Below are 21,537 nucleotides of genomic sequence, written 5' to 3'. Positions count from 1 at the left end.
ATGATTCACATGTATAAAGGAGGTATTGTGGGTGGAGTTAATCGCTTACGGCCATACCACCCTGAACACGCCCGATCTCGTCCGATCTCGGAAGCTAAGCAGGGTCGGGCCTGGTTAGTACTTGAATGGGAGACCGCCTGGGAATACCAGGTGCTGTAAGCTTTTTAGACTTTTCTTTGCAGAGGGCGCTGTTGCTGCTGCTTCAGAGGAGACACCTCTTGGAAAGAGCAGGAAAGACTGTTCATCAAAGGAAAAAAGAATATGGAACCCTCACATCATCACTGAAAGGTGAAAGTGAGCATTCATCAGATTTGTTTCTAATCAAAACACTACTTTATTCATGTTTTATTAACATATCATTTTCAAATGGTCTTATTTGGAGAGAGCGATGAAAGAGCAGGGAGTTTACTCTGCATCAGGGAAACAACTGGATATGAAACACTGACAATATTGCTGAATGTCATTTTTGAAAATTGTAATGATTTTTTTCTTGCAACGATATGACAAAATTGCACCTTGAGATTGATTTTGGAACAATTGACCCTCCCGCCCACCCACACCTCAAGATGCTATGGTTGCAAAGCAACAGAAGAACCATTGATGATGGTGATGATTCACATGTATAAAGGAGGTATTGTGGGTGGAGTTAATCGCTTACGGCCATACAACCCTGAACACGCCCGATCTCGTCCGATCTCGGAAGCTAAGCAGGGTCGGGCCTGGTTAGTACTTGAATGGGAGACCGCCTGGGAATACCAGGTGCTGTAAGCTTTTTAGACTTTTCTTTGCAGAGGGCGCTGTTGCTGCTGCTTCAGAGGAGACACCTCTTGGAAAGAGCAGGAAAGACTGTTCATCAAAGGAAAAAAGAATATGGAACCCTCACATCATCACTGAAAGGTGAAAGTGAGCATTCATCAGATTTGTTTCTAATCAAAACACTACTTTATTCATGTTTTATTAACATATCATTTTCAAATTGTCTTATTTGGAGAGAGCGATGAGAGAGCAGGGAGTTTACTCTGCATCAGGGAAACAACTGGATATGAAACACTGACAATATTGCTGAAGGTCATTTTTGAAAATTGTAATGATTTTTTTCTTGCAACGATATGACAAAATTGCACCTTGAGATTGATTTTGGAACAATTGACCCTCCCGCCCAACCACACCTCAAGATGCTATGGTTGCAAAGCAACAGAAGAACCATTGATGATGGTGATGATTCACATGTATAAAGGAGGTATTGTGGGTGGAGTTAATCGCTTACGGCCATACCACCCTGAACACGCCCACTCTCGTCCGATCTCGGAAGCTAAGCAGGGTCGGGCCTGGTTAGTACTTGAATGGGAGACCGCCTGGGAATACCAGGTGCTGTAAGCTTTTTAGACTTTTCTTTGCAGAGGGCGCTGTTGCTGCTGCTTCAGAGGAGACACCTCTTGGAAAGAGCAGGAAAGACTGTTCATCAAAGGAAAAAAGAATATGGAACCCTCACATCATCACTGAAAGGTGAAAGTGAGCATTCATCAGATTTGTTTCTAATCAAAACACTACTTTATTCATGTTTTATTAACATATCATTTTCAAATTGTCTTATTTGGAGAGAGCGATGAAAGAGCAGGGAGTTTACTCTGCATCAGGGAAACAACTGGATATGAAACACTGACAATATTGCTGAAGGTCATTTTTGAAAATTGTAATGATTTTTTTCTTGCAACGATATGACAAAATTGCACCTTGAGATTGATTTTGGAACAATTGACCCTCCCGCCCAACCACACCTCAAGATGCTATGGTTGCAAAGCAACAGAAGAACCATTGATGATGGTGATGATTCACATGTATAAAGGAGGTATTGTGGGTGGAGTTAATCGCTTACGGCCATACCACCCTGAACACGCCCACTCTCGTCCGATCTCGGAAGCTAAGCAGGGTCGGGCCTGGTTAGTACTTGAATGGGAGACCGCCTGGGAATACCAGGTGCTGTAAGCTTTTTAGACTTTTCTTTGCAGAGGGCGCTGTTGCTGCTGCTTCAGAGGAGACACCTCTTGGAAAGAGCAGGAAAGACTGTTCATCAAAGGAAAAAAGAATATGGAACCCTCACATCATCACTGAAAGGTGAAAGTGAGCATTCATCAGATTTGTTTCTAATCAAAACACTACTTTATTCATGTTTTATTAACATATCATTTTCAAATTGTCTTATTTGGAGAGAGCGATGAAAGAGCAGGGAGTTTACTCTGCATCAGGGAAACAACTGGATATGAAACACTGACAATATTGCTGAAGGTCATTTTTGAAAATTGTAATGATTTTTTTCTTGCAACAATATGACAAAATTGCACCTTGAGATTGATTTTGGAACAATTGACACTCCCGCCCACCCACACCTCAAGATGCTATGGTTGCAAAGCAACAGAAGAACCATTGATGATGGTGATGATTCACATGTATAAAGGAGGTATTGTGGGTGGAGTTAATCGCTTACGGCCATACCACCCTGAACACGCCCGATCTCGTCCGATCTCGGAAGCTAAGCAGGGTCGGGCCTGGTTAGTACTTGAATGGGAGACCGCCTGGGAATACCAGGTGCTGTAAGCTTTTTAGACTTTTCTTTGCAGAGGGCGCTGTTGCTGCTGCTTCAGAGGAGACACCTCTTGGAAAGAGCAGGAAAGACTGTTCATCAAAGGAAAAAAGAATATGGAACCCTCACATCATCACTGAAAGGTGAAAGTGAGCATTCATCAGATTTGTTTCTAATCAAAACACTACTTTATTCATGTTTTATTAACATATCATTTTCAAATGGTCTTATTTGGAGAGAGCGATGAAAGAGCAGGGAGTTTACTCTGCATCAGGGAAACAACTGGATATGAAACACTGACAATATTGCTGAATGTCATTTTTGAAAATTGTAATGATTTTTTTCTTGCAACGATATGACAAAATTGCACCTTGAGATTGATTTTGGAACAATTGACCCTCCCGCCCACCCACACCTCAAGATGCTATGGTTGCAAAGCAACAGAAGAACCATTGATGATGGTGATGATTCACATGTATAAAGGAGGTATTGTGGGTGGAGTTAATCACTTAAGGCCATACCACCCTGAACAAGCCCGATCTTGTCCGATCTCGGAAGCTAAGCAGGGTCGGGCCTGGTTAGTACTTGAATCGGAGACCGCCTGGGAATACCAGGTGCTGTAAGCTTTTTAGACTTTTCTTTGCAGAGGGCGCTGTTGCTGCTGCTTCAGAGGAGACACCTCTTGGAAAGAGCAGGAAAGACTGTTCATCAAAGGAAAAAAGAATATGGAACCCTCACATCATCACTGAAAGGTGAAAGTGAGCATTCATCAGATTTGTTTCTAATCAAAACACTACTTTATTCATGTTTTATTAACATATCATTTTCAAATTGTCTTATTTGGAGAGAGCGATGAAAGAGCAGGGAGTTTACTCTGCATCAGGGAAACAACTGGATATGAAACACTGACAATATTGCTGAAGGTCATTTTTGAAAATTGTAATGATTTTTTTCTTGCAACGATATGACAAAATTGCACCTTGAGATTGATTTTGGAACAATTGACCCCCCCAACCCACCCACACATCAAGATTCTATGGTTGCAAAGCAACAGAAGAACCATTGATGATGGTGATGATTCACATGTATAAAGGAGGTATTGTGGGTGGAGTTAATCGCTTACGGCCATACCACCCTGAACACGCCCTTGAACGCACCACGGAGTGACGACATCAACCAGCGACCCGGAAGCAAGCCACCACGGGTGGCTGCGGAGGAACTATTTTTCTTTTTTTTTCTCTCTCTTTTCCAGCTTTTCTTGTTCTCTCTCTACATTCCCTATTTTTCTACCTCATATATGTAAATCCAACCGGACATTAGTGTTGTGATTGTCTTGTTGTGTGTATGTGTGTGTCCCCCGCGGCAGTGACGCACTGTGAGGGGGAATCGTAGCCTGCTAGGAAGTGCTCCCGAGACAATGGCAGAGACAAGCACGGAGCGGCGGAGTTTAACCGCTGACACCCACGGAGGTGACAGCGGTGGAGAGACGGAGCTGACGCAGGGTAAGTGCTGCAAAATAAATGAGAGGAACGACAGGGAGCAGACAGTGATGGTAGAGATGGAGGGCGAGGACACGGCTATGGAGCTGATGCGTTGCGTACGCGAGCTGTGTGGAGGGCTACTGGCGTGCAGACAGATAACCGAAAAAAAATATGAAATGACGATGAGCCATCCGAAAGGAAAGGACAGGCTCATGGAAGGATTTAAGATTGGGGAGAATCGGGTGCACGTCAGAGAGCTAATAAATGACGAGCTAGTAGTGTCTTTCATGAATCTGCCATTTTATATTGAGGACAGGGAGATACTGGCAAAGCTACAACTCTGGGGAGTATCAGCAGTATCTCCCATTAAAAGAAGGATGTGGCCAGGGACAAATGTAGCTGATGGGACAAGGTTCCTGAAAGTAAAATTTAATAATGAAATACAATCACTGCCGTATTCCGCTAGATTTGACACAGCGCTGGGAGCTGAGTACTTCAGGGTGCTGCATGATAAGCAGGTGAAGGTGTGCAGGTTGTGCATTAAACCAGGGCACATAATGAGAGAGTGCCCTGAATTTCACTGCAACAGATGTGGAGTGCAGGGTCATTATGCAAGGGAATGCACGCAGGGGAAGAAGAGATGTGATCTATGCCAGAACCTTATGAGTGAATGCAGATGCAATAAGAGTGAGGCAGAAGACGACACAAATGAGAGTGGACAAGAAAGTGAGAGCGGAGGCAGTGAGGAGGGGGAGGCAGAGTATATGGAAAGTGAGGAGGAGGGAGTCAGAAAAGAAATGGAGGAGACAGAGAAAGAGGATGCAGGCAAGCAGGAAGGAGAGAGGCCGACAGAGGAGACGGAAGGCGGAAAGAAAGATGGAGCGAACCGGAAGGAAAGGAAGGAGAGAACGAAAGGAAACAACGAGGAGGAGGATGCGGGAAGGAGGAGAGGAGCGCTGGCGCGTGAGGTGAGGACAGAAGGGACGGCAGACAGGAGGAGTGACGGGGTGGAGAAGAAAGGTCCCAAAACGAAGGAGACGAGAGGGCCAGAGAAGGGGGCGACTGTCGAAAGACAAGACGGAAAGGAGGAAGCAGGCCCGGGGAGAACGCGACGAGAGGATGACACAGGAAGGACGGAGAATGCACTGAGTGGAGCTAAGCCCACAGAGACTGCAGAGGAGACTACCACACCACAGACGGTAGGATCCGAAACAGACATGGATATAGAGGAACAAATGAAACAACTAAGAAAAAGACAGAATACTAAGAGGCATACGAGGAATAATAAGAAAAGTAAAACTAAGGAAATAACAAAATGAAAGTAAAAATAATAATAATGTTAACAATAATTTCAATAAATGCAAGGGGGCTAAAGAACAAAAACAAAAGACATCAGATATATGGGAAGAGTAATTATGACATAATATGCTTACAGGAAACACACTGGAATGAGAGATGTATGAAAGAGGTGGAGGATGAATGGAGGGGAGAAGTATTTGCAAATAATGGAGATGGGAATGCGAGGGGTGTAGCAATATTAACAAAAAAAGGAGTGATAGGGAATGTAAGAAGGTGTGAAGATGAGGGAGATGGGAGGATGATAGGGATCAAATTTGAATATAAGAATGAGGAAATGAAGCTGGTAAATGTGTATATGCCGAATGAGGAGAAAGAAAGAAAGGTGATGATTGAAAAGATGGGAACGATGTGTGATGACAACTGCATGATTGTGGGGGACTTCAATGTGTGGTGTGAGAAACTGGACGTGTCAACAAACATGCACTTTAAAAATGACACAACAAGAGAGGTATTAAAAAAATTAAAAAGTATGAAAGGACTGAGTGACGTATGGAGAGAAAGAAATCCAGAGAGGAGAGCGTTCTCAAGAACACAACTGGTAAAAGGGGAATTAAAACAGAGTAGGATAGATTTAGTATTAAGCACAAAAAGCATAGCAGAAAGGATAAAAGAAATAGAATATAGAACCACAACGTATAGTGATCATAAGGAGTTAAAATTTACAATAGGGGGGGGGACAAAGAGAAGAGGAGGGGGACTGTGGTGCATGAATGGGGAGTTGCTGAGAGATGAAAAATATAAAAAAGAAGTGAGAGAATACATAAGGTGGGAGAAGGATGACAGGATGTATGAGGAAGATATAGGGAGGTGGTGGGAAGGGGTAAAAGAGGGAGTACGGACCATGAGCATAAAACACAGTAGGAAGAGGGGGAAAACACAGAGAGAGAAGGAAAAAAAGTTAAAAGAGGAGTTGAGAGAAGAGGAAAAGAAAGCTGAGGAGGATGGCAAGTATGATTTGGGGGAATATATAAAGAAGAAAGATGAACTGAAAGAGATAGAACAGGGAAAGTGCAAGGGAGCAATAATTAGAAGTAAGGCAAGAGATGTAGTAGAGGGGGAAAAATGTACAGGTTATTTCTTAGGGCTAGAGAAGGTAAGGCAAAAGAATAATTATTTTGAGCAAGTGGAGGGAAAGAGAGGGGAAAGAATAACTGACTTTGTAGGGATAGTGGAAAGAGTAGGAGAATTCTATAGGGAGTTATTTAAGAAAGAAGAAGTAGATGAGGAGAGTAGCAGGCAGGTGATAGAAAAGATGGAAGCTAGGCTGAGTGATGAGGATAGAGAAGGATGTGAAGGAGAGATAACTAAAGGAGAGATAGGGAAAGCAATAGATGAGTTAGGCAGGAATAAAAGTCCAGGGATAGATGGGATAATAGGAGAGTTTTATATAGAGTTTAAGGAAGAATTAGTGCCAGTGTTAGATAGATTATTTAGGTATATAGAAGAGAAGGGAGAGATGCCACACAGCATGACAATAGGGCTAGTTAGTATAATTTACAAAAAAGGGAGCAGGGACAAATTAGAAAACTACAGACCACTCACAATGTTAAATGGTGATTATAAAATACTAGCAAAGGTGTTAGCAAATAGGATAAAGGGGGTTATAGGGACGGTGGTGGGAAGCACACAAGCATATAGCATACCAGGAAGAGACATAGCCGACACAATAAGCAGTATTAGGGACACCATCACACACATGAAGGGGAACAAAATAGGGATAGTAGCGAGTTTGGATCTGAATAAAGCATTTGATAGAGTAGATCATGGGTATTTATATAAGGTATTAGATAAAGTGGGTTTTGGAAATAGGATGATAGGATGGATAAGGAGGATGTATGAAAGAGCAGCGAGTAAGATAAAAATAAACGGGATAGTGACAGAGGAGTTTAGATTAGAGAGATCAGTTAGACAGGGATGTCCGCTATCGGCTCTGCTGTACGCCTTGTCAGCAGAGCCGCTAGCGGCACTAATATTGCAAAATAGAGGGATTAAGGGCATAGAACTACCGGGTGGACAGATGAGCACGCTATATCAATATGCAGACGACACAACAGTGACAGTTAGGGACAAAGAAAGTGTAGTAGAGGTTTTAAAAAGTGTAGAGCAGTATGGTAGGGCATCAGGAGCAAAAGTAAACATAGAGAAATCAGAGATAATGTACATAGGGGAGAACAGAGAAGAGAGGGAGGAGATCAGAATGAAGGAAAACAAAGGGTATATGAAGGTGTTAGGTGTAAATTTAGGGATAGAAGAGAAAGAAGGGAGAGATAGGCAGTATGAGGGGATAGTGAATAGGATTAGAAAGACGTTAGGGTTTTGGAAGAGAAGAGGATTGAAGCTAAAAGGGAAGGTAATTGTAGTAAATTGTTTAATAATGAGCAAGCTGGTGTATGTGATGAATGTGATGGATGTGCCTGAGAAAGTGATGAAAGAAGTGGGAGGGATGGTGAGTGACTTTTTGTGGGATGGGAAGGGGGTTAGAATAGCAAGGGAAGTACTAGAAAACGAGTATGAAGACGGGGGACTGAAACTGGTTAACTTAGAGAGAAAAAAAAAAGCACTGAGGGTGAAAATGATGGTGAGATACTTAAAGAATAAAAGTGATCAGGTGTGGAAGGTGTGTTTAACAGAAGCTATCAACAAAACTGGAGGGTGTGGTGAGAGTGGAGTGTATATGAAAATGAAAAAAGGGATGTTAGATGGAGTGACTGATTATTACAAAGAGATGCTGGGAGCGTGGGGAGAGTTTCTGAGTTTCGTGAAGTATGAATGCAAAAATGTAAAGCAGGTATGGGAGCAGCCAGCGTTTTTAAATCCAAAAATCACAGTGGAGGGGGAGACCATCTTTAACAGGGTAATATGGAGAGCAGGGATAAGGAAGGTGAGGGACATGGTGTACGAGTACACACCGGGTTTTATGAGGGCACAGGTGATTGTAGATGAGGTCAGGGGGAATGGGGATGAAATATGGCCGGGTACAGCTGAAGGGGTCATAGAAAAAATAAAAAAAGCAATGCCCAAAGAATGGATGGAAATGATTGAGAGAGAGAACGTGAACGGAGGAGAAGATGAAATAGATATGTATGTAGGGGAAGGGGAGTGCAAGTTGAGTCTGAAGGATGTAAAAACAAGGATGATATATGAATGTATGAGGGAGAAAGAACTGAGGAGGCCGGCTGCAGAGAAAGTGTGGGTCAAAGTAATGAATAACATGGATGCAAAGCAAATATGGACCAATCTGAGAGTGAAGTGGAACACGACTGAATGTGAACACTTTGACTACATGCTAAGGCACAACAGGATATACAACAACCTGATAAAGAGCAAGTTTGACCGGGAGGTGGGAAAGGAATGTGACGTATGTGAAGTGGGAGTGGAGACATGTATGCATGAGTTTGTTGAATGTGGGGAACTAAGGGTGTACTTTGGGAAAATAAGGGAGTTAATAAATAGGTGCTGGGAGGGAGACTTTGTGGGGAGGAGCGAATGGAAGAAGCTGTGGTTGTTTGGCGTGGTGGAGAGAAAGAGAGGATGCAATGTAAATCTGTTAAACTATGTCCTGAGCCACGCACGATATGCAGTGAAACTAAGGAGAAACACTGCGCAGTATGAAAGGAGAAAATGTGATGTGTGGAATGTTTTTAAAAATTTGACAGAAAGGGATGTGAAAGTGATGCACAGCTACATTGGGAAAGACGACTTTCAGAAAGGGTTTGTGGACGGGAGCACCTTCATAGAAATAACGAATGGAGATGTGAATGAGGTGAGAATGGATTTTGGTTAAGATTTATTTTGGGGCTTTTTGTTTTTGGTTGGTTTTATTGTTTTTATTGATTTGTGTGTTTCCTGTATCGAGTGATGTATACATGTTAAAAGTTAAGACCTGACAGAGGCAAACATGTAAAGGAATGATGTAAAAAACAAATGTATGTAAAAAAAATGTAAATTCAATCTATTTTTGATAATAAAAGAAAAAAAAAAAAAAAAAAAAACACGCCCGATCTCGTCCGATCTCGGAAGCTAAGCAGGGTCGGGCCTGGTTAGTACTTGAATGGGAGACCGCCTGGGAATACCAGGTGCTGTAAGCTTTTTAGACTTTTCTTTGCAGAGGGCGCTGTTGCTGCTGCTTCAGAGGAGACACCTCTTGGAAAGAGCAGGAAAGACTGTTCATCAAAGGAAAAAAGAATATGGAACCCTCACATCATCACTGAAAGGTGAAAGTGAGCATTCATCAGATTTGTTTCTAATCAAAACACTACTTTATTCATGTTTTATTAACATATCATTTTCAAATGGTCTTATTTGGAGAGAGCGATGAAAGAGCAGGGAGTTTACTCTGCATCAGGGAAACAACTGGATATGAAACACTGACAATATTGCTGAAGGTCATTTTTGAAAATTGTAATGATTTTTTTCTTGCAACGATATGACAAAATTGCACCTTGAGATTGATTTTGGAACAATTGACCCTCCCGCCCACCCACACCTCAAGATGCTATGGTTGCAAAGCAACAGAAGAACCATTGATGATGGTGATGATTCACATGTATAAAGGAGGTATTGTGGGTGGAGTTAATCACTTAAGGCCATACCACCCTGAACAAGCCCGATCTTGTCCGATCTCGGAAGCTAAGCAGGGTCGGGCCTGGTTAGTACTTGAATGGGAGACCGCCTGGGAATACCAGGTGCTGTAAGCTTTTTAGACTTTTCTTTGCAGAGGGCGCTGTTGCTGCTGCTTCAGAGGAGACACCTCTTGGAAAGAGCAGGAAAGACTGTTCATCAAAGGAAAAAAGAATATGGAACCCTCACATCATCACTGAAAGGTGAAAGTGAGCATTCATCAGATTTGTTTCTAATCAAAACACTACTTTATTCATGTTTTATTAACATATCATTTTCAAATTGTCTTATTTGGAGAGAGCGATGAAAGAGCAGGGAGTTTACTCTGCATCAGGGAAACAACTGGATATGAAACACTGACAATATTGCTGAAGGTCATTTTTGAAAATTGTAATGATTTTTTTCTTGCAACGATATGACAAAATTGCACCTTGAGATTGATTTTGGAACAATTGACCCTCCCGCCCACCCACACCTCAAGATGCTATGGTTGCAAAGCAACAGAAGAACCATTGATGATGGTGATGATTCACATGTATAAAGGAGGTATTGTGGGTGGAGTTAATCACTTAAGGCCATACCACCCTGAACAAGCCCGATCTTGTCCGATCTCGGAAGCTAAGCAGGGTCGGGCCTGGTTAGTACTTGAATCGGAGACCGCCTGGGAATACCAGGTGCTGTAAGCTTTTTAGACTTTTCTTTGCAGAGGGCGCTGTTGCTGCTGCTTCAGAGGAGACACCTCTTGGAAAGAGCAGGAAAGACTGTTCATCAAAGGAAAAAAGAATATGGAACCCTCACATCATCACTGAAAGGTGAAAGTGAGCATTCATCAGATTTGTTTCTAATCAAAACACTACTTTATTCATGTTTTATTAACATATCATTTTCAAATTGTCTTATTTGGAGAGAGCGATGAAAGAGCAGGGAGTTTACTCTGCATCAGGGAAACAACTGGATATGAAACACTGACAATATTGCTGAAGGTCATTTTTGAAAATTGTAATGATTTTTTTCTTGCAACGATATGACAAAATTGCACCTTGAGATTGATTTTGAAACAATTGACCCTCCCGCCCACCCACACCTCAAGATGCTATGGTTGCAAAGCAACAGAAGAACCATTGATGATGGTGATGATTCACATGTATAAAGGAGGTATTGTGGGTGGAGTTAATCGCTTACGGCCATACCACCCTGAACACGCCCGATCTCGTCCGATCTCGGAAGCTAAGCAGGGTCGGGCCTGGTTAGTACTTGAATGGGAGACCGCCTGGGAATACCAGGTGCTGTAAGCTTTTTAGACTTTTCTTTGCAGAGGGCGCTGTTGCTGCTGCTTCAGAGGAGACACCTCTTGGAAAGAGCAGGAAAGACTGTTCATCAAAGGAAAAAAGAATATGGAACCCTCACATCATCACTGAAAGGTGAAAGGGAGCATTCATCAGATTTGCTTCTAATCAAAACACTACTTTATTCATGTTTTATTAACATATCATTTTCAAATTGTCTTATTTGGAGAGAGCGATGAGAGAGCAGGGAGTTTACTCTGCATCAGGGAAACAACTGGATATGAAACACTGACAATATTGCTGAAGGTCATTTTTGAAAATTGTAATGATTTTTTTCTTGCAACGATATGACAAAATTGCACCTTGAGATTGATTTTGGAACAATTGACCCTCCCGCCCACCCACACCTCAAGATGCTATGGTTGCAAAGCAACAGAAGAACCATTGATGATGGTGATGATTCACATGTATAAAGGAGGTATTGTGGGTGGAGTTAATCGCTTACGGCCATACCACCCTGAACACGCCCAATCTCGTCCGATCTCGGAAGCTAAGCAGGGTCGGGCCTGGTTAGTACTTGAATGGGAGACCGCCTGGGAATACCAGGTGCTGTAAGCTTTTTAGACTTTTCTTTGCAGAGGGCGCTGTTGCTGCTGCTTCAGAGGAGACACCTCTTGGAAAGAGCAGGAAAGACTGTTCATCAAAGGAAAAAAGAATATGGAACCCTCACATCATCACTGAAAGGTGAAAGTGAGCATTCATCAGATTTGCTTCTAATCAAAACACTACTTTATTCATGTTTTATTAACATATCATTTTCAAATTGTCTTATTTGGAGAGAGCGATGAGAGAGCAGGGAGTTTACTCTGCATCAGGGAAACAACTGGATATGAAACACTGACAATATTGCTGAAGGTCATTTTTGAAAATTGTAATGATTTTTTTCTTGCAACGATATGACAAAATTGCACCTTGAGATTGATTTTGGAACAATTGACCCTCCCGCCCAACCACACCTCAAGATGCTATGGTTGCAAAGCAACAGAAGAACCATTGATGATGGTGATGATTCACATGTATAAAGGAGGTATTGTGGGTGGAGTTAATCGCTTACGGCCATACCACCCTGAACACGCCCAATCTCGTCCGATCTCGGAAGCTAAGCAGGGTCGGGCCTGGTTAGTACTTTAATGGGAGACCGCCTGGGAATACCAGGTGCTGTAAGCTTTTTAGACTTTTCTTTGCAGAGGGCGCTGTTGCTGCTGCTTCAGAGGAGACACCTCTTGGAAAGAGCAGGAAAGACTGTTCATCAAAGGAAAAAAGAATATGGAACCCTCACATCATCACTGAAAGGTGAAAGTGAGCATTCATCAGATTTGTTTCTAATCAAAACACTACTTTATTCATGTTTTATTAACATATCATTTTCAAATTGTCTTATTTGGAGAGAGCGATGAAAGAGCAGGGAGTTTACTCTGCATCAGGGAAACAACTGGATATGAAACACTGACAATATTGCTGAAGGTCATTTTTGAAAATTGTAATGATTTTTTTCTTGCAACGATATGACAAAATTGCACCTTGAGATTGATATTGGAACAATTGACACTCCCGCCCACCCACACCTCAAGATGCTATGGTTGCAAAGCAACAGAAGAACCATTGATGATGGTGATGATTCACATGTATAAAGGAGGTATTGTGGGTGGAGTTAATCGCTTACGGCCATACCACCCTGAACACGCCCGATCTCGTCCGATCTCGGAAGCTAAGCAGGGTCGGGCCTGGTTAGTACTTGAATGGGAGACCGCCTGGGAATACCAGGTGCTGTAAGCTTTTTAGACTTTTCTTTGCAGAGGGCGCTGTTGCTGCTGCTTCAGAGGAGACACCTCTTGGAAAGAGCAGGAAAGACTGTTCATCAAAGGAAAAAAGAATATGGAACCCTCACATCATCACTGAAAGGTGAAAGTGAGCATTCATCAGATTTGTTTCTAATCAAAACACTACTTTATTCATGTTTTATTAACATATCATTTTCAAATGGTCTTATTTGGAGAGAGCGATGAAAGAGCAGGGAGTTTACTCTGCATCAGGGAAACAACTGGATATGAAACACTGACAATATTGCTGAAGGTCATTTTTGAAAATTGTAATGATTTTTTTCTTGCAACGATATGACAAAATTGCACCTTGAGATTGATTTTGGAACAATTGACCCTCCCGCCCAACCACACCTCAAGATGCTATGGTTGCAAAGCAACAGAAGAACCATTGATGATGGTGATGATTCACATGTATAAAGGAGGTATTGTGGGTGGAGTTAATCGCTTACGGCCATACCACCCTGAACACGCCCAATCTCGTCCGATCTCGGAAGCTAAGCAGGGTCGGGCCTGGTTAGTACTTTAATGGGAGACCGCCTGGGAATACCAGGTGCTGTAAGCTTTTTAGACTTTTCTTTGCAGAGGGCGCTGTTGCTGCTGCTTCAGAGGAGACACCTCTTGGAAAGAGCAGGAAAGACTGTTCATCAAAGGAAAAAAGAATATGGAACCCTCACATCATCACTGAAAGGTGAAAGTGAGCATTCATCAGATTTGTTTCTAATCAAAACACTACTTTATTCATGTTTTATTAACATATCATTTTCAAATTGTCTTATTTGGAGAGAGCGATGAAAGAGCAGGGAGTTTACTCTGCATCAGGGAAACAACTGGATATGAAACACTGACAATATTGCTGAAGGTCATTTTTGAAAATTGTAATGATTTTTTTCTTGCAACGATATGACAAAATTGCACCTTGAGATTGATATTGGAACAATTGACACTCCCGCCCACCCACACCTCAAGATGCTATGGTTGCAAAGCAACAGAAGAACCATTGATGATGGTGATGATTCACATGTATAAAGGAGGTATTGTGGGTGGAGTTAATCGCTTACGGCCATACCACCCTGAACACGCCCGATCTCGTCCGATCTCGGAAGCTAAGCAGGGTCGGGCCTGGTTAGTACTTGAATGGGAGACCGCCTGGGAATACCAGGTGCTGTAAGCTTTTTAGACTTTTCTTTGCAGAGGGCGCTGTTGCTGCTGCTTCAGAGGAGACACCTCTTTGAAAGAGCAGGAAAGACTGTTCATCAAAGGAAAAAAGAATATGGAACCCTCACATCATCACTGAAAGGTGAAAGTGAGCATTCATCAGATTTGTTTCTAATCAAAACACTACTTTATTCATGTTTTATTAACATATCATTTTCAAATGGTCTTATTTGGAGAGAGCGATGAAAGAGCAGGGAGTTTACTCTGCATCAGGGAAACAACTGGATATGAAACACTGACAATATTGCTGAAGGTCATTTTTGAAAATTGTAATGATTTTTTTCTTGCAACGATATGACAAAATTGCACCTTGAGATTGATTTTGGAACAATTGACCCTCCCGCCCACCCACACCTCAAGATGCTATGGTTGCAAAGCAACAGAAGAACCATTGATGATGGTGATGATTCACATGTATAAAGGAGGTATTGTGGGTGGAGTTAATCACTTAAGGCCATACCACCCTGAACAAGCCCGATCTTGTCCGATCTCGGAAGCTAAGCAGGGTCGGGCCTGGTTAGTACTTGAATCGGAGACCGCCTGGGAATACCAGGTGCTGTAAGCTTTTTAGACTTTTCTTTGCAGAGGGCGCTGTTGCTGCTGCTTCAGAGGAGACACCTCTTGGAAAGAGCAGGAAAGACTGTTCATCAAAGGAAAAAAGAATATGGAACCCTCACATCATCACTGAAAGGTGAAAGTGAGCATTCATCAGATTTGTTTCTAATCAAAACACTACTTTATTCATGTTTTATTAACATATCATTTTCAAATTGTCTTATTTGGAGAGAGCGATGAAAGAGCAGGGAGTTTACTCTGCATCAGGGAAACAACTGGATATGAAACACTGACAATATTGCTGAAGGTCATTTTTGAAAATTGTAATGATTTTTTTCTTGCAACGATATGACAAAATTGCACCTTGAGATTGATTTTGGAACAATTGACCCCCCCAACCCACCCACACATCAAGATTCTATGGTTGCAAAGCAACAGAAGAACCATTGATGATGGTGATGATTCACATGTATAAAGGAGGTATTGTGGGTGGAGTTAATCGCTTACGGCCATACCACCCTGAACACGCCCGATCTCGTCCGATCTCGGAAGCTAAGCAGGGTCGGGCCTGGTTAGTACTTGAATGGGAGACCGCCTGGGAATACCAGGTGCTGTAAGCTTTTTAGACTTTTCTTTGCAGAGGGCGCTGTTGCTGCTGCTTCAGAGGAGACACCTCTTGGAAAGAGCAGGAAAGACTGTTCATCAAAGGAAAAAGAATATGGAACCCTCACATCATCACTGAAAGGTGAAAGTGAGCATTCATCAGATTTGTTTCTAATCAAAACACTACTTTATTCATGTTTTATTAACATATCATTTTCAAATGGTCTTATTTGGAGAGAGCGATGAAAGAGCAGGGAGTTTACTCTGCATCAGGGAAACAACTGGATATGAAACACTGACAATATTGCTGAAGGTCATTTTTGAAAATTGTAATGATTTTTTTCTTGCAACGATATGACAAAATTGCACCTTGAGATTGATTTTGGAACAATTGACCCTCCCGCCCACCCACACCTCAAGATGCTATGGTTGCAAAGCAACAGAAGAACCATTGATGATGGTGATGATTCACATGTATAAAGGAGGTATTGTGGGTGGAGTTAATCACTTAAGGCCATACCACCCTGAACAAGCCCGATCTTGTCCGATCTCGGAAGCTAAGCAGGGTCGGGCCTGGTTAGTACTTGAATCGGAGACCGCCTGGGAATACCAGGTGCTGTAAGCTTTTTAGACTTTTCTTTGCAGAGGGCGCTGTTGCTGCTGCTTCAGAGGAGACACCTCTTGGAAAGAGCAGGAAAGACTGTTCATCAAAGGAAAAAAGAATATGGAACCCTCACATCATCACTGAAAGGTGAAAGTGAGCATTCATCAGATTTGTTTCTAATCAAAACACTACTTTATTCATGTTTTATTAACATATCATTTTCAAATTGTCTTATTTGGAGAGAGCGATGAAAGAGCAGGGAGTTTACTCTGCATCAGGGAAACAACTGGATATGAAACACTGACAATATTGCTGAAGGTCATTTTTGAAAATTGTAATGATTTTTTTCTTGCAACGATATGACAAAATTGCACCTTGAGATTGATTTTGGAACAATTGACCCTCCCGCCCACCCACACCTCAAGATGCTATGGTTGCAAAGCAACAGAAGAACCACTGATGATGGTGATGATTCACATGTATAAAGGAGGTATTGTGGGTGGAGTTAATCGCTTACGGCCATACCACCCTGAACATGCCCGATCTCGTCCGATCTCGGAAGCTAAGCAGGGTGGGGCCTGGTTAGTACTTGAATGTGAGAGCCTGGGAATACCAGGTGCTGTAAGCTTTTTAGACTTTTCTTTGCAGAGGGCGCTGTTGCTGCTGCTTCAGAGGAGACACCTCTTGGAAAGAGCAGGAAAGACTGTTCATCAAAGGAAAAAAGAATATGGAACCCTCACATCATCACTGAAAGGTGAAAGTGAGCATTCATCAGATTTGTTTCTAATCAAAACACTACTTTATTCATGTTTTATTAACATATCATTTTCAAATGGTCTTATTTGGAGAGAGCGATGAAAGAGCAGGGAGTTTACTCTGCATCAGGGAAACAACTGGATATGAAACACTGACAATATTGCTGAAGGTCATTTTTGAAAATTGTAATGATTTTTTTCTTGCAACGATATGACAAAATTGCACCTTGAGATTGATTTTGGAACAATTGACCGCCCCGCCCACCCACACCTCAAGATGCTATGGTTGCAAAGCAACAGAAGAACCATTGATGATGGTGATGATTCACATGTATAAAGGAGGTATTGTGGGTGGAGTTAATCACTTAAGGCCATACCACCCTGAACAAGCCCGATCTTGTCCGATCTCGGAAGCTAAGCAGGGTCGGGCCTGGTTAGTACTTGAATCGGAGACCGCCTGGGAATACCAGGTGCTGTAAGCTTTTTAGACTTTTCTTTGCAGAGGGCGCTGTTGCTGCTGCTTCAGAGGAGACACCTCTTGGAAAGAGCAGGAAAGACTGTTCATCAAAGGAAAAAAGAATATGGAACCCTCACATCATCACTGAAAGGTGAGAGTGAGCATTCATCAGATTTGTTTCTAATCAAAACACTACTTTATTCATGTTTTATTAACATATCATTTTCAAATTGTCTTATTTGGAGAGAGCGATGAAAGAGCAGGGAGTTTACTCTGCATCAGGGAAACAACTGGATATGAAACACTGACAATATTGCTGAAGGTCATTTTTGAAAATTGTAATGATTTTTTTCTTGCAACGATATGACAAAATTGCACCTTGAGATTGATTTTGGAACAATTGACACTCCCGCCCACCCACACCTCAAGATGCTATGGTTGCAAAGCAACAGAAGAACCATTGATGATGGTGATGATTCACATGTATAAAGGAGGTATTGTGGGTGGAGTTAATCGCTTACGGCCATACCACCCTGAACACGCCCGATCTCGTCCGATCTCGGAAGCTAAGCAGGGTCGGGCCTGGTTAGTACTTGAATGGAAGACCGCCTGGGAATACCAGGTGCTGTAAGCTTTTTAGACTTTTCTTTGCAGAGGGCGCTGTTGCTGCTGCTTCAGAGGAGACACCTCTTGGAAAGAGCAGGAAAGACTGTTCATCAAAGGAAAAAAGAATATGGAACCCTCACATCATCACTGAAAGGTGAAAGTGAGCATTCATCAGATTTCTTTCTAATCAAAACACTACTTTATTCATGTTTTATTAACATATCATTTTCAAATGGTCTTATTTGGAGAGAGCGATGAAAGAGCAGGGAGTTTACTCTGCATCAGGGAAACAACTGGATATGAAACACTGACAATATTGCTGAAGGTCATTTTTGAAAATTGTAATGATTTTTTTCTTGCAACGATATGACAAAATTGCACCTTGAGATTGATTTTGGAACAATTGACACTCCCGCCCACCCACACCTCAAGATGCTATGGTTGCAAAGCAACAGAAGAACCATTGATGATGGTGATGATTCACATGTATAAAGGAGGTATTGTGGGTGGAGTTAATCGCTTACGGCCATACCACCCTGAACACGCCCGATCTCGTCCGATCTCGGAAGCTAAGCAGGGTCGGGCCTGGTTAGTACTTGAATCGGAGACCGCCTGGGAATACCAGGTGCTGTAAGCTTTTTAGACTTTTCTTTGCAGAGGGCGCTGTTGCTGCTGCTTCAGAGGAGACACCTCTTGGAAAGAGCAGGAAAGACTGTTCATCAAAGGAAAAAAGAATATGGAACCCTCACATCATCACTGAAAGGTGAGAGTGAGCATTCATCAGATTTGTTTCTAATCAAAACACTACTTTATTCATGTTTTATTAACATATCATTTTCAAATGGTCTTATTTGGAGAGAGCGATGAAAGAGCAGGGAGTTTACTCTGCATCAGGGAAACAACTGGATATGAAACACTGACAATATTGCTGAAGGTCATTTTTGAAAATTGTAATGATTTTTTTCTTGCAACGATATGACAAAATTGCACCTTGAGATTGATTTTGGAACAATTGACCCTCCCGCCCACCCACACCTCAAGATGCTATGGTTGCAAAGCAACAGAAGAACCATTGATGATGGTGATGATTCACATGTATAAAGGAGGTATTGTGGGTGGAGTTAATCGCTTACGGCCATACCACCCTGAACACGCCCGATCTCGTCCGATCTCGGAAGCTAAGCAGGGTCGGGCCTGGTTAGTACTTGAATGGAAGACCGCCTGGGAATACCAGGTGCTGTAAGCTTTTTAGACTTTTCTTTGCAGAGGGCGCTGTTGCTGCTGCTTCAGAGGAGACACCTCTTGGAAAGAGCAGGAAAGACTGTTCATCAAAGGAAAAAAGAATATGGAACCCTCACATCATCACTGAAAGGTGAAAGTGAGCATTCATCAGATTTGTTTCTAATCAAAACACTACTTTATTCATGTTTTATTAACATATCATTTTCAAATGGTCTTATTTGGAGAGAGCGATGAAAGAGCAGGGAGTTTACTCTGCATCAGGGAAACAACTGGATATGAAACACTGACAATATTGCTGAAGGTCATTTTTGAAAATTGTAATGATTTTTTTCTTGCAACGATATGACAAAATTGCACCTTGGGATTGATTTTGGAACAATTGACACTCCCGCCCACCCACACCTCAAGATGCTATGGTTGCAAAGCAACAGAAGAACCATTGATGATGGTGATGATTCACATGTATAAAGGAGGTATTGTGGGTGGAGTTAATCGCTTATGGCCATACCACCCTGAACACGCCCGATCTCGTCCGATCTCGGAAGCTAAGCAGGGTCGGGCCTGGTTAGTACTTGAATGGGAGACCGCCTGGGAATACCAGGTGCTGTAAGCTTTTTAGACTTTTCTTTGCAGAGGGCGCTGTTGCTGCTGCTTCAGAGGAGACACCTCTTGGAAAGAGCAGGAAAGACTGTTCATCAAAGGAAAAAAGAATATGGAACCCTCACATCATCACTGAAAGGTGAAAGGGAGCATTCATCAGATTTGTTTCTAATCAAAACACTACTTTATTCATGTTTTATTAACATATCATTTTCAAATGGTCTTATTTGGAGAGAGCGATGAAAGAGCAGGGAGTTTACTCTGCATCAGGGAAACAACTGGATATGAAACACTGACAATATTGCTGAAGGTCATTTTTGAAAATTGTAATGATTTTTTTCTTGCAACGATATGACAAAATTGCACCTTGAGATTGATTTTGGAACAATTGACCGCCCCGCCCACCCACACCTCAAGATGCTATGGTTGCAAAGCAACAGAAGAACCATTGATGATGGTGATGATTCACATGTATAAAGGAGGTATTGTGGGTGGAGTTAATCACTTAAGGCCATACCACCCTGAACAAGCCCGATCTTGTCCGATCTCGGAAGCTAAGCAGGGTCGGGCCTGGTTAGTACTTGAATCGGAGACCGCCTGGGAATACCAGGTGCTGTAAGCTTTTTAGACTTTTCTTTGCAGAGGGCGCTGTTGCTGCTGCTTCAGAGGAGACACCTCTTGGAAAGAGCAGGAAAGACTGTTCATCAAAGGAAAAAAGAATATGGAACCCTCACATCATCACTGAAAGGTGAAAGTGAGCATTCATCAGATTTGTTTCTAATCAAAACACTACTTTATTCATGTTTTATTAACATATCATTTTCAAATGGTCTTATTTGGAGAGAGCGATGAAAGAGCAGGGAGTTTACTCTGCATCAGGGAAACAACTGGATATGAAACACTGACAATATTGCTGAAGGTCATTTTTGAAAATTGTAATGATTTTTTTCTTGCAACGATATGACAAAATTGCACCTTGGGATTGATTTTGGAACAATTGACACTCCCGCCCACCCACACCTCAAGATGCTATGGTTGCAAAGCAACAGAAGAACCATTGATGATGGTGATGATTCACATGTATAAAGGAGGTATTGTGGGTGGAGTTAATCGCTTATGGCCATACCACCCTGAACACGCCCGATCTCGTCCGATCTCGGAAGCTAAGCAGGGTCGGGCCTGGTTAGTACTTGAATGGGAGACCGCCTGGGAATACCAGGTGCTGTAAGCTTTTTAGACTTTTCTTTGCAGAGGGCGCTGTTGCTGCTGCTTCAGAGGAGACACCTCTTGGAAAGAGCAGGAAAGACTGTTCATCAAAGGAAAAAAGAATATGGAACCCTCACATCATCACTGAAAGGTGAAAGGGAGCATTCATCAGATTTGTTTCTAATCAAAACACTACTTTATTCATGTTTTATTAACATATCATTTTCAAATGGTCTTATTTGGAGAGAGCGATGAAAGAGCAGGGAGTTTACTCTGCATCAGGGAAACAACTGGATATGAAACACTGACAATATTGCTGAAGGTCATTTTTGAAAATTGTAATGATTTTTTTCTTGCAACGATATGACAAAATTGCACCTTGAGATTGATTTTGGAACAATTGACCGCCCCGCCCACCCACACCTCAAGATGCTATGGTTGCAAAGCAACAGAAGAACCATTGATGATGGTGATGATTCACATG

General features: G+C 42.2%; 19 non-coding genes and 6 pseudogenes across 19 annotated transcripts; all 25 read left to right on the top strand.

The window, feature by feature from the left end:
• The first annotated feature begins 43 nt into the window (after positions 1 to 43).
• On the top strand, positions 44 to 162 carry LOC138410244 (5S ribosomal RNA). The gene has a single exon (XR_011243041.1). It is a non-coding gene; the product is annotated as a 5S ribosomal RNA (ribosomal RNA).
• Positions 163 to 652: 490 nt separating this feature from the next.
• On the top strand, positions 653 to 771 carry LOC138409011 (5S ribosomal RNA). Its single transcript, XR_011242332.1, has one exon. It is a non-coding gene; the product is annotated as a 5S ribosomal RNA (ribosomal RNA).
• Positions 772 to 1,261: 490 nt separating this feature from the next.
• LOC138409282 (5S ribosomal RNA) lies at positions 1,262 to 1,380 on the top strand. The gene has a single exon (XR_011242602.1). It is a non-coding gene; the product is annotated as a 5S ribosomal RNA (ribosomal RNA).
• Positions 1,381 to 1,870: 490 nt separating this feature from the next.
• On the top strand, positions 1,871 to 1,989 carry LOC138409281 (5S ribosomal RNA). The gene has a single exon (XR_011242601.1). It is a non-coding gene; the product is annotated as a 5S ribosomal RNA (ribosomal RNA).
• Positions 1,990 to 2,479: 490 nt separating this feature from the next.
• LOC138410243 (5S ribosomal RNA) lies at positions 2,480 to 2,598 on the top strand. The gene has a single exon (XR_011243040.1). It is a non-coding gene; the product is annotated as a 5S ribosomal RNA (ribosomal RNA).
• A 490-nt stretch (positions 2,599 to 3,088) lies between these two features.
• Positions 3,089 to 3,207, top strand: LOC138409844 (5S ribosomal RNA; annotated as a pseudogene).
• A 6,792-nt stretch (positions 3,208 to 9,999) lies between these two features.
• On the top strand, positions 10,000 to 10,118 carry LOC138409510 (5S ribosomal RNA). Its single transcript, XR_011242716.1, has one exon. It is a non-coding gene; the product is annotated as a 5S ribosomal RNA (ribosomal RNA).
• Positions 10,119 to 10,608: 490 nt separating this feature from the next.
• LOC138409843 (5S ribosomal RNA) lies at positions 10,609 to 10,727 on the top strand (annotated as a pseudogene).
• A 490-nt stretch (positions 10,728 to 11,217) lies between these two features.
• On the top strand, positions 11,218 to 11,336 carry LOC138410242 (5S ribosomal RNA). Its single transcript, XR_011243039.1, has one exon. It is a non-coding gene; the product is annotated as a 5S ribosomal RNA (ribosomal RNA).
• A 490-nt stretch (positions 11,337 to 11,826) lies between these two features.
• Positions 11,827 to 11,945, top strand: LOC138408863 (5S ribosomal RNA). Its single transcript, XR_011242184.1, has one exon. It is a non-coding gene; the product is annotated as a 5S ribosomal RNA (ribosomal RNA).
• Positions 11,946 to 12,435: 490 nt separating this feature from the next.
• LOC138409041 (5S ribosomal RNA) lies at positions 12,436 to 12,554 on the top strand. The gene has a single exon (XR_011242362.1). It is a non-coding gene; the product is annotated as a 5S ribosomal RNA (ribosomal RNA).
• A 490-nt stretch (positions 12,555 to 13,044) lies between these two features.
• LOC138410241 (5S ribosomal RNA) lies at positions 13,045 to 13,163 on the top strand. The gene has a single exon (XR_011243038.1). It is a non-coding gene; the product is annotated as a 5S ribosomal RNA (ribosomal RNA).
• A 490-nt stretch (positions 13,164 to 13,653) lies between these two features.
• Positions 13,654 to 13,772, top strand: LOC138409040 (5S ribosomal RNA). Its single transcript, XR_011242361.1, has one exon. It is a non-coding gene; the product is annotated as a 5S ribosomal RNA (ribosomal RNA).
• A 490-nt stretch (positions 13,773 to 14,262) lies between these two features.
• On the top strand, positions 14,263 to 14,381 carry LOC138410240 (5S ribosomal RNA). Its single transcript, XR_011243036.1, has one exon. It is a non-coding gene; the product is annotated as a 5S ribosomal RNA (ribosomal RNA).
• Positions 14,382 to 14,871: 490 nt separating this feature from the next.
• On the top strand, positions 14,872 to 14,990 carry LOC138409842 (5S ribosomal RNA; annotated as a pseudogene).
• Positions 14,991 to 15,481: 491 nt separating this feature from the next.
• Positions 15,482 to 15,600, top strand: LOC138410238 (5S ribosomal RNA). The gene has a single exon (XR_011243034.1). It is a non-coding gene; the product is annotated as a 5S ribosomal RNA (ribosomal RNA).
• Positions 15,601 to 16,089: 489 nt separating this feature from the next.
• On the top strand, positions 16,090 to 16,208 carry LOC138409841 (5S ribosomal RNA; annotated as a pseudogene).
• Positions 16,209 to 16,698: 490 nt separating this feature from the next.
• Positions 16,699 to 16,815, top strand: LOC138409352 (5S ribosomal RNA). The gene has a single exon (XR_011242672.1). It is a non-coding gene; the product is annotated as a 5S ribosomal RNA (ribosomal RNA).
• A 490-nt stretch (positions 16,816 to 17,305) lies between these two features.
• On the top strand, positions 17,306 to 17,424 carry LOC138409839 (5S ribosomal RNA; annotated as a pseudogene).
• A 490-nt stretch (positions 17,425 to 17,914) lies between these two features.
• On the top strand, positions 17,915 to 18,033 carry LOC138408650 (5S ribosomal RNA). The gene has a single exon (XR_011241969.1). It is a non-coding gene; the product is annotated as a 5S ribosomal RNA (ribosomal RNA).
• Positions 18,034 to 18,523: 490 nt separating this feature from the next.
• Positions 18,524 to 18,642, top strand: LOC138409088 (5S ribosomal RNA). The gene has a single exon (XR_011242409.1). It is a non-coding gene; the product is annotated as a 5S ribosomal RNA (ribosomal RNA).
• Positions 18,643 to 19,132: 490 nt separating this feature from the next.
• On the top strand, positions 19,133 to 19,251 carry LOC138408649 (5S ribosomal RNA). The gene has a single exon (XR_011241968.1). It is a non-coding gene; the product is annotated as a 5S ribosomal RNA (ribosomal RNA).
• A 490-nt stretch (positions 19,252 to 19,741) lies between these two features.
• Positions 19,742 to 19,860, top strand: LOC138408377 (5S ribosomal RNA). The gene has a single exon (XR_011241696.1). It is a non-coding gene; the product is annotated as a 5S ribosomal RNA (ribosomal RNA).
• A 490-nt stretch (positions 19,861 to 20,350) lies between these two features.
• Positions 20,351 to 20,469, top strand: LOC138409838 (5S ribosomal RNA; annotated as a pseudogene).
• A 490-nt stretch (positions 20,470 to 20,959) lies between these two features.
• LOC138408376 (5S ribosomal RNA) lies at positions 20,960 to 21,078 on the top strand. The gene has a single exon (XR_011241695.1). It is a non-coding gene; the product is annotated as a 5S ribosomal RNA (ribosomal RNA).
• The last annotated feature ends 459 nt before the right edge of the window (positions 21,079 to 21,537 follow it).

The sequence above is a fragment of the Paralichthys olivaceus genome, chromosome 5, assembly GCF_024713975.1.
Source record: "Paralichthys olivaceus isolate ysfri-2021 chromosome 5, ASM2471397v2, whole genome shotgun sequence".
In the NCBI taxonomy this organism is placed as follows: domain Eukaryota; kingdom Metazoa; phylum Chordata; class Actinopteri; order Pleuronectiformes; family Paralichthyidae; genus Paralichthys; species Paralichthys olivaceus.
Note: the sequence above shows the minus strand (reverse complement) of the source record. Positions and strands in the feature narration are given on the sequence as shown.